General features: G+C 38.0%; 1 pseudogene; it reads right to left on the bottom strand.

Moving 5' to 3' along the window:
* Positions 1–7,348, bottom strand: part of LOC102857200 — a 28,678-nt pseudogene extending 21,330 nt beyond the window's left edge.
* Positions 7,349–9,209: the final 1,861 nt, after the last annotated feature.

The following is a 9,209-nucleotide window of genomic DNA, read 5'->3' as shown; positions in this document are numbered from 1 at the left end:
ATGTAAGAACCATCACGGAAGATAAGGAAGGTCACTACATAATGCTGAAAGGGTCAATAGAACAAGAGGACATAACAATAATAAATATCTATGCATCAAACGAAAGACCAGCAAAATACATAAAACAAACATTAACAAAAACTGTAAAAGGAAATAGACAACACTACTGTAGTGTTGGGAGAGTTCAATACACCCCTCTCAAGAAAATATAGAACTACCAGAAAAAAACAGAGATACTGAAGAATTAAACCACAGAATAAGCCAACTTGACCTCGTAGATATTTATAGATGAATGCACCCCCAAAAAAGCACAATATACCTTCTTCTCCAATGTGCATGGAACATTCTCTAGAATAGATCACATTCTAAGTCTCAAGGCAAGAATCAATAAATTAAAAAACATAGAAATAATACAAATCATCTTGTCAGACTATGCTACAAAATTAGAAATTAATCATAGGACGATTAAGGAGAAAAAACCCATACATTTGGAAGCAGAACAACACCTTGCTTGAACATGAGTGGGTAGTAGAAGAAATAAAAAATGAAATGAAAATGTTTTTTGAAACTAATGACAATGAAAACACCACTTGCCAAAAACCTCTGGGAAACAGCCAAAGCAGCAATCAGAGATCAATTTATAGCAATAAGCAAACACATCAAAAGACAGGAAAAACAGACTATTGACTCTCTAACCCAATATCTCCAGCAAATTGAAAAAGAACAGCAAGAAAACCTGACACCCTTAAAAAAAAGGAAATTATAAAAAGTAGAGCAGAAATAAATGAAATAGAATACAGAGAAACAATTGAAACTGTCAACAAAACTAGCAGTTGGTTCTTTGAAAAGATCAATAAAATCGATAAATCACTAGCAAAACTCACAAAAGAAAAGAGGAAGAAGACACAAATAATCCGAATAAGAGATAAATCAGGCAACATTACAACAGATCCAACTAAAATAAAAAAGCTAACACTAGAGTACTATGAAAAACTATACTCCAACAAATATGAAAATCTAGAGGAAATGGACAAATACTTAGAAAAACACAACCTACCTAAACTGACAAAAACTGAAATTGAACATCTGAACAGACCCATTACAAAAGAAGAAATTGAAAAGGCAATCCAACAACTTCCAACCAAAAGAAGCCCTGGACCAGATGGTTTTACAAGTGAATTTTATCAAACATCCAGAGAAGAACTCTTACCAATTCTACATAAATTATTTCAGAAAATAGAAGAAGATGGAATCCTCCCAGATTCATTCTATGAAGCAAATATATCTTTGATACCAAAGCCAGGAAAAGACACCACCAAAATAGAAAACTACAGGCCAATATCTCTCTTGAACATTGATGCAAAAATCCTGAGTAAAATACTGGCAAGTAGAATCCAACAATACATCAAAGAAATAATTCACCATGACCAAGTGGGATTCATAACAGGTATGCAAGGATGCTTCAACATAAGGAAAACAATTAATTCAATTCATCACATTAACAAAGCAAAGAACAAGAACCACATGATCCTATCAGTTGATGCAGAAAAGACCTTTGACAAAATCCAACACCATTTGCTGATTAAAACACTCAAGAAAATAGGATTAGAGGGGAATTTTTTCAACATAGTAAAAAGTATTTATGAAAACCCAAGAGCCAACATTGTTCTTAATGGACAGAGGTTAAACACATCCCCTTTAAGAACAGGAACTAAGCAAGGATGTCCACTATCACCTCTCTTATTCAATATTGTTTTGGAAGTCTTAGCTATAGCAATTAGACAAGAGAAGGGAATAAAAGGTATCCAAATTGGAAACGAGGAGGTAAAATTATCCCTCTATGCAGATGACATGATAATATACTTAGAAAACCCTAAAGACTCAGCAAGAAAACTATTGGACACAGTGGACCAGTTTAGCAAAGTGGCAGGATACAAGATCACCATACAAAAATCAGTTGGATTTCTCTACAGTGACAAAGAGAACACAGAGCCGGAACTAAGAAAAACAATACCTTTCACAATAACTAATCACAAGATTAAATACTTGGGAATAAATTTAACCAGAAGTACAAAGGACCTTTTCCAAGAAAATTACAAAACATTACTCCAAGAAACAAAAAGAGTTCTTGAGAAGTGGAAGAATATCCCTTGCTCATGGATAGAAAGACTCAATATTGTGAAAATGGCAATACTACCAAAGGCAATTTACACATTTAATGCAATCCCAATACAAATACCAATCCCATTCTTCAACGAGATGGAAAAGGCAATCTCCAGTCTCATTTGGAATGGAAAGAAGCCCCTAGTAAGAAAAGCACTTCTTAAGAATAGAAGAATGGTAGGAGGTATCTCACTCCCTGATTTCAAATCCTACTACACTGCCATAGTTGTAAAGACAGCATGGTACTGGTACAATAACAGACACGTAGATCAATGGAATAGAATTGAGAATCAGGAGATCAGCCTATCTACCTATGGTCAACTGATTTTTGACAAGGAGATCAAATCAGTCAAGTGGGGAAACGGTAGCCTTTTTAACAAATGGTGTTGGCAAAATTGGAAAAGTATCTGCGAAAGACTCAAGCAAGACCCACACCTCACTCCATACACAAAACCCAACTCAAGGTGGATCATGGACCTAGGACTAAAACCAAGTAGATGGTTCTGAAATTCAGGTGGGTTAGACTCATCCCTGTAATGAAATACATAAGAGGTAGAGAAACTTCATAGAATGACTCGCAGTGTACTGATTTATTTAGCACTGATTTACTAAATAATAGGTGACTGGTTTGCACCTCCAGGAACTTCAAGGGAGAAAGATGAGGCAATCTGCTAATGTAAATATTTATAGCTTTGGAAACTTTAAGGGGAGTTCTATCATTATAAGGAAACGTCAACTAGAAGGAGCTCTGGTGGCCTAGTGGCAAGAAGTTGTGCTGAAATCCCGAAGAGAGCTGCCCTACTCGAGAAGGATGGGCAATCTCCTCCTGTGCTATTACTTCCTCCTAAATCTCATTGGAAGGTCAGCTATTGGTCAGTTCCGACTCTATGGTACAGAACTACATCAACTAGAAAACAATGAATTTGGGTCATGATGTTATTGTTATGGGCCATCTAGTCACTTGTTACTCATAGCCACCCTATGTACAACAATAGCTCTAAATCCTGCTTTATCCTTAGCCAAGCTTATTGTCTTTGACACACTATTATTCCAATCACTGAATCAATCCATCTCATCGAGGGTCTTCCTCTCTTGCACTGTCATCCTCCCAAGCACAATATCCCTCTCCAAGAACTAGTTCCTCCTCACAACATGCCCAGAGTACGTCAGACGAAGCTTCAGAATCCTTGCCTCCAAGGAACGACCTGGTTTCACTGTCTCTAGGACAAACCTGTTTGTCCTCCTAGAGGTCCTATACTCTTCTCCAGCACCACAATTCAAAGGCATCATCTCTAATCATTGTCCAGCTTTCAGATGCATAGCAAGTAATTGCAAAGACCATGGCCTTGATACATTTAATAAATGGTGAATTTGGGATTTAATCTCTCTACATGCAGAGTTCATGCTGGCAATCAGAGTGTTATAGTTCATAAATTTATTCTTAAAGTCTTTCTAAGTTTCTAATCGATATCTTTCTTTTTATTTCATGTACTTCTCTATGGTTCTGTTCTTAATTTATTACTGCAATTTCAGTAATCGTTATCATAGCAACTAAAGCTTGTTCTTTTTATTTTCCATTATGATGAAAAAGCATTTTTGTTTTACTAACCTTCGAGTTAGGGTTTTTAAAAGTTCTTCCTAAATTTTACAAAATTACAACATTTAATTTCTATATATATTCTTGGTAAAACACATTTTGTCTATGCTAAGTTTTAAAAAAGAGAAGGTCTTGAAAAATATCTATATCACTTAATGATCAAACAGTATTTATTGTGGTTTTATTCAACAGCAATTTTGTTTCTCAAGATCAGACTGTTCTTTTCCTCATATGTTAATCTCAATAATATTTGAATACTTATTCTTTGATAGGAGCTCTAGTGGCTTAGTGGATAAGGAGTTGTGCTGCCAACCCAAAAGCAGGCAGTTCGAATCCACCAGCTTCTCTGTTAGAGAAAGATGGGTAATCTCCTATGCAATTCATAGCTTGGAAATTTTGCTAAGAGTGTCAGCTGTGGGTCAGTTCTGATTCCTTTTGATGTTCTTAAATTCTATTGTAATTTGGTAGATGGTTCTATTTCCTTGTATCTTGTGCACACTTGTTTTTTAGTATTGTACAATTTATACTTTGTTTTACACACACACACACACACACACACACACACACAAAGAGAGAGAGAGAGAGTTATTTATTTCCTATCATGTTTGAAATTAGAACACAGTTTATGTATAATGCTCTATGTACTACAGCTTACATGAATCTACTGCTTCCTGGGCCCTGATAAAAGGCAGTTATATCCTGGAATCTATTGCTTTCTGAAACTGGGAAGTCTTTAAACTGATCTCTATTTGGTTAAATATTTCTCTCCCAAATAGATGTACAGGTCTTAATTGTGGACTTTTAATGAATTTCCATGCAGAACCAATAAAATTAAGATCTTGTCTTTGATTTTTTTATTGCTGGGGGAAGTGAGATAGTCTGTTGAGACATTTACCTTTTTAAAAAAACACCCACAAACCCAAACAAACCACAAATGTCAGTCCAGGGATTAGCAGCCTACAGAATATGTGTTGTCCTAGTCTTAATATCTACAAATTCTTGACTCACAAGGAAAGTTAGAACAACTTATGCTTTCCTGAATAAAAGCTGTATATTTTCATTTCAGTGTTTTTCCTTTATGTCATTAAATGTGTGAAAATATTTTATGGTTATTGAAGAGAATGTGCATTTCTTCTTTTTTGATTGATTGTAGAATTCTTTCTGAAAGCATTGCTAAACAAATTTATATTGTTTAAGTTCTAAATTTCTCAACTTATTGTTTGGCTATTTGATTAGCTGATTGCAGAAAATGTATGCATTAATATCTTCCACTACTATTATGATTATGTGAATTTTTCTCAGTAATATATCTTAAAGATTTTTTAGTTGTGTTGAAAATTTAGATAACGTTTTGTAATCTTTATGATGACTTTTAAATAAATATAAACTATTCACATTTATGCCACGTTATTTTTTTAAATTTGAATCCTGTCTTGCTAGAAATAATTGTCCTACTGACTTTCTTTTCATTAGCGTTTGCCAGACCTACTTTTCCCAGTCATTTTTAAAAATTTTATTTGCCTTCTGGTTGTAAGCATGTTACTTGTAAATAAAACACAACTGTTGTTGTGTATTTCCTAGTCAGAGCAGACTGATAACTGATGCTCCTATGGTTTTCGGACGCTGTAAATCACACAGGAGGAGAGTGCTCATTTTTTGCCTGCAGAGCAGCTGAGAGATTGGAACTGTGGACCTTTCTTTGCCTCTTTTCACTAAGCCACCAGACTCCCTAAAATGTAACCAGAATTTACAAAACAGGGGATTGATATCAACCAAGGCATGAAAATATGAAAGTGAATGTGCTATTTAAGAAACATTAGTCTGGTAAAGGGCCAGAAAGGGAATGGCCAAGTTAAGAAATCAGACAAGGAAAATGGGAAAACAATTCTTACTTGTGGAGATAAAAGATTTTCCTTGGAGTACTTGGAAATCACCAGATGGCTAACCTACATCTCAGAAGTGTCTATGTTACTCCAAAGGACACAAAACAAATACTGACCTGAATTAGTGAGGGGGGAAAAAACCTCTATGTGAAGATATGTCAAGAGGAGTCTGGCTGAATCTCACAGTACTCCTGTGTCTTTTTGTCCTTGGTTGTATTTCAGAGTTACTGATATAATAAATCAGAATTACATACGCGCACACACACACAAAAGAAATTCTCAGAAGTAGAAAAATTTACTTCTAGTGAAAAATCTACAAATTGTTGTTGTTGTTTATCATTGACTTGGAACTGATGTCCAGCTGACCATCCAGAGAGTTTTCCGAGGCAATACAGTGATGGAGAGAAAATTGCCCATCTCTTTCCCACAAAGTAGTGGAATCTAACTTCTTACCTTTGTGTTGGCAGCACAATCTCTAATCGACCAGGGTGGACTATAAATTTAATGTATTCCTAGAACTACATGTATGATAATCTTGTGTTTGTTTTCATAAATAAATTTTGCAAGGGTTGGCTAACAACCTTGAAATCAGTTTGCGATATATTTGATGTCACCATGGCCTTATCTGAATAGATTTTTATTTCTCTCTCCTTTATATGTACTGTTTGGAGGATAAAATTCTCATATCTAAAGCTCTGAGCAAATAGATTTTGCTTTGAATAGAAATTAGTTTCTGGGGCTTGTAGAAACTTGAAGTCATTGGTATTGATTAGTAAAGTCAGTTTAAGGATCAGTGTACTCAGTTGTCAGGACTGAAATCAGTGAGGCCAAGTTCATAATGAAATTTTGTTATTGCTGTGTGCTTTTGAGTTGGAATGCACCCATGGCTGACCCTTCAGTGGGTTTTCAGAGGTAGTAAATCCCACATGAGAAGATTGCCTATCTTTCTCCTACGGAAAAACTGGTGAATTTGAACCACATGCCTTTTGGATTACAACACAGCTTCTTATCATTTGGTCACCAGTGCTCCCTCAAAAGTTATCTAGGCAGATATAATGACTCTTTTTTTCACAAACTGTTTGTGTCATGGTTTGGGGCTTAAGTGATACTTTACCTAGTGTCCATCAAATGTAGTGTCAGCAAATGTGCTAGTATAAATGTCATCATGTCAACTACGATCACCAGGGTATTGTTTACAGAGGAAGTAGAAAAACATAAATGTTCAATTGCAGTAAAATAAAAAAACTGTGGAAGATGCAGTTGAGACAGGAAATAGGGTCCCTGTGAAATCAAAGGTGTTAACAGTTGAGTGTGTTGACCCTGAAAAGGGTCATAGTCATAGTGCAAGCAGATAAATTGCTAAAAGATATGGTTAACTTAGATAAAATAATTTACTGTAGCAGTGGAGAAAGCAGAAGATGAGTGGATAGTATAAGTCATCTATACTGTGATCTACTTGTGTGGTGATAGAAAAGGAAGTACTTGTTCTAAGTGCCAGAGTGGTAGGTAGAAAGGTAGTGGGCGTCAATGTGGTGATGGCAGCTAGAGTGATGACAGCAGAAATGGTTCTTATGAAGAGAGATGTTCCAGATTTGATAGGAGTAAAGGAGGTACCAGAAACAATAATAGAGTCTGATGTTGCAGAAAGTGAGTAGCTGTGGCAGAATGGAAGCAGATAAAACTGTCTGAAGCTGGTAAGGGCCATTCTACTCTCAGTAAAAGGGGTAGTGTAGGTCACTGGGATAGGTAGTCCAGGGACCCAAAGTGGTAGTAGACATGGGTATGCTGGAACTACCTATAGATAGATGATTCAGAGAGAGCAACTGTAGTGGAAAAAGCCTATAATCTATTAGTGAATAAAAGTAAAAATATTGTAGAAAAAACAGTAGTAAGATGGCATTAGATGGACGCAGCGCCAGCGAGAGCGATGCAGCGCCAGCGAGAGCGACGCCGCCAGATGGGATTCCACCATGAGAGAGGCGGGGAAGAGACCCGGGAAGAACAACAGCCAGCCACCAACCACAGAACTCCAGAGAAGCAAAGACTGTGAGACCCCAGAGGAACGAAGACTACCCGACACTGTGTGACCCCTCTGCAACCCACACCTATGTGACCCTTAACACACAGGGTGCTGCTGCATAAACCCCCAGCAGTGCTTAAGCCCTGCCCCTACCTCCTGGCGATAGTGTCCAAGCCCTGCGCTCCTTACCCCCTAGTCCCTTGCTTTTCTTCCCTTCTCCCACCCCCCTTGCAGCTCCATAACCACACATCTCAACCCCCACCACAGCCCTGTGACCTCAGGGCACCACCTTGGATCCAGCCATCACCCGGAGCTATCGGGCGAGCTGTTGAGGAACTAACCTGGCAGGAGAAAGGCCAGTAGGATCTTATCTGTGTTTACTGGGGCATTGCTGATTACCCAGGCGAGCACCTAAGGGCGCACCCACAGGTGGGGAATATGACCGAGCTCTCTTGGGCTACACCAGCTGCCCAAAACGAGCCAGCCGGCTGGCCTCTGTGAACTCTGCAGACCAGCTAGAGGCTAGTGGGTGGGTGGGAATTTGACTTTGACTTTTTGGATCCTGTCGGATCCAGGAACCTGCTGGAGCAGGGGCTATTGTGTGAGGGCACCTGCGTAAGTGCCACCAGGCAGGGAACACTGAGAAAACCATTGGGTGGGAAATAGACAGCAGGAATTTGAGTTAGGACCTCTGTCATGAACACACTGAGACAGCAGAGGTTTGAGCAAGGTCCTCCAAGTGATTGACCTGCCCTTGCAATCACCCAACACTTTCCCTGCCTCACCCCATTTGACTCCATAACAGTGCCTACACGTCTGGGCAATCAACTTGCCTTTAAACGGGAGCACCTTGACCTGTTTTAGCAACAAGAGATTGCCCTTGCAGGTGCTGAACTAACATTTTTCTGAAGTCATAAAGTCAGAGAAACGCACAAGTTCAGTAACTGCCCATCAGATCTCAAGAGCATTCTCTTCAGATCAAGAATAGATACCAATGTCTCAAAGAAAGCAAACTATCCCACACAATATACAAGAGCAAAGCAAGATGTCACTCACAAAGGGCGATGCAAGAACAGCAGATACCCTGAAAGTAGAAAGTCTCATGTAACTTTCTGACACAGAATTTAAAAGAGGAGCGACTGAATATATCCAATGGATGAAAGACAAACTTGATGAATTACAGGATGCTAAAAGCAAAGACCAGGAGAAGTTAAAAAAAAACAATGCAAAACATTGCAGAGAAAACAAATAAGGCATTAGCGGCACTGGAAAAACAAGAATCCACCATTCAAAATATAAGATCCAATGCTTCAGAGGCTGTAAACATGGTGGAGGGACATATGAGCAGAGTTGATGAGATGGAACACAGAATCAGTGAAATTGAAGACAAAATTGTCACCACTGATCTGCTAGAGCAAAAAGCAGACTCAAAAAAGAAGGAAAAAGAAGAAAACCTAAGAATAATGTGGGACAACATCAAGAAAAATAACATGCGCATCATTGGAATCCCAGAAAAGGAAAAAGCAAGTAAAAGCACTGAAAAAGT

This window comes from Elephantulus edwardii, unplaced genomic scaffold (genome assembly GCF_000299155.1).
Source record: "Elephantulus edwardii isolate Elephantulus edwardi_28Jun2011 unplaced genomic scaffold, EleEdw1.0 scaffold00192, whole genome shotgun sequence".
Classification (NCBI taxonomy): domain Eukaryota; kingdom Metazoa; phylum Chordata; class Mammalia; order Macroscelidea; family Macroscelididae; genus Elephantulus; species Elephantulus edwardii.
Note: the sequence above shows the minus strand (reverse complement) of the source record. Positions and strands in the feature narration are given on the sequence as shown.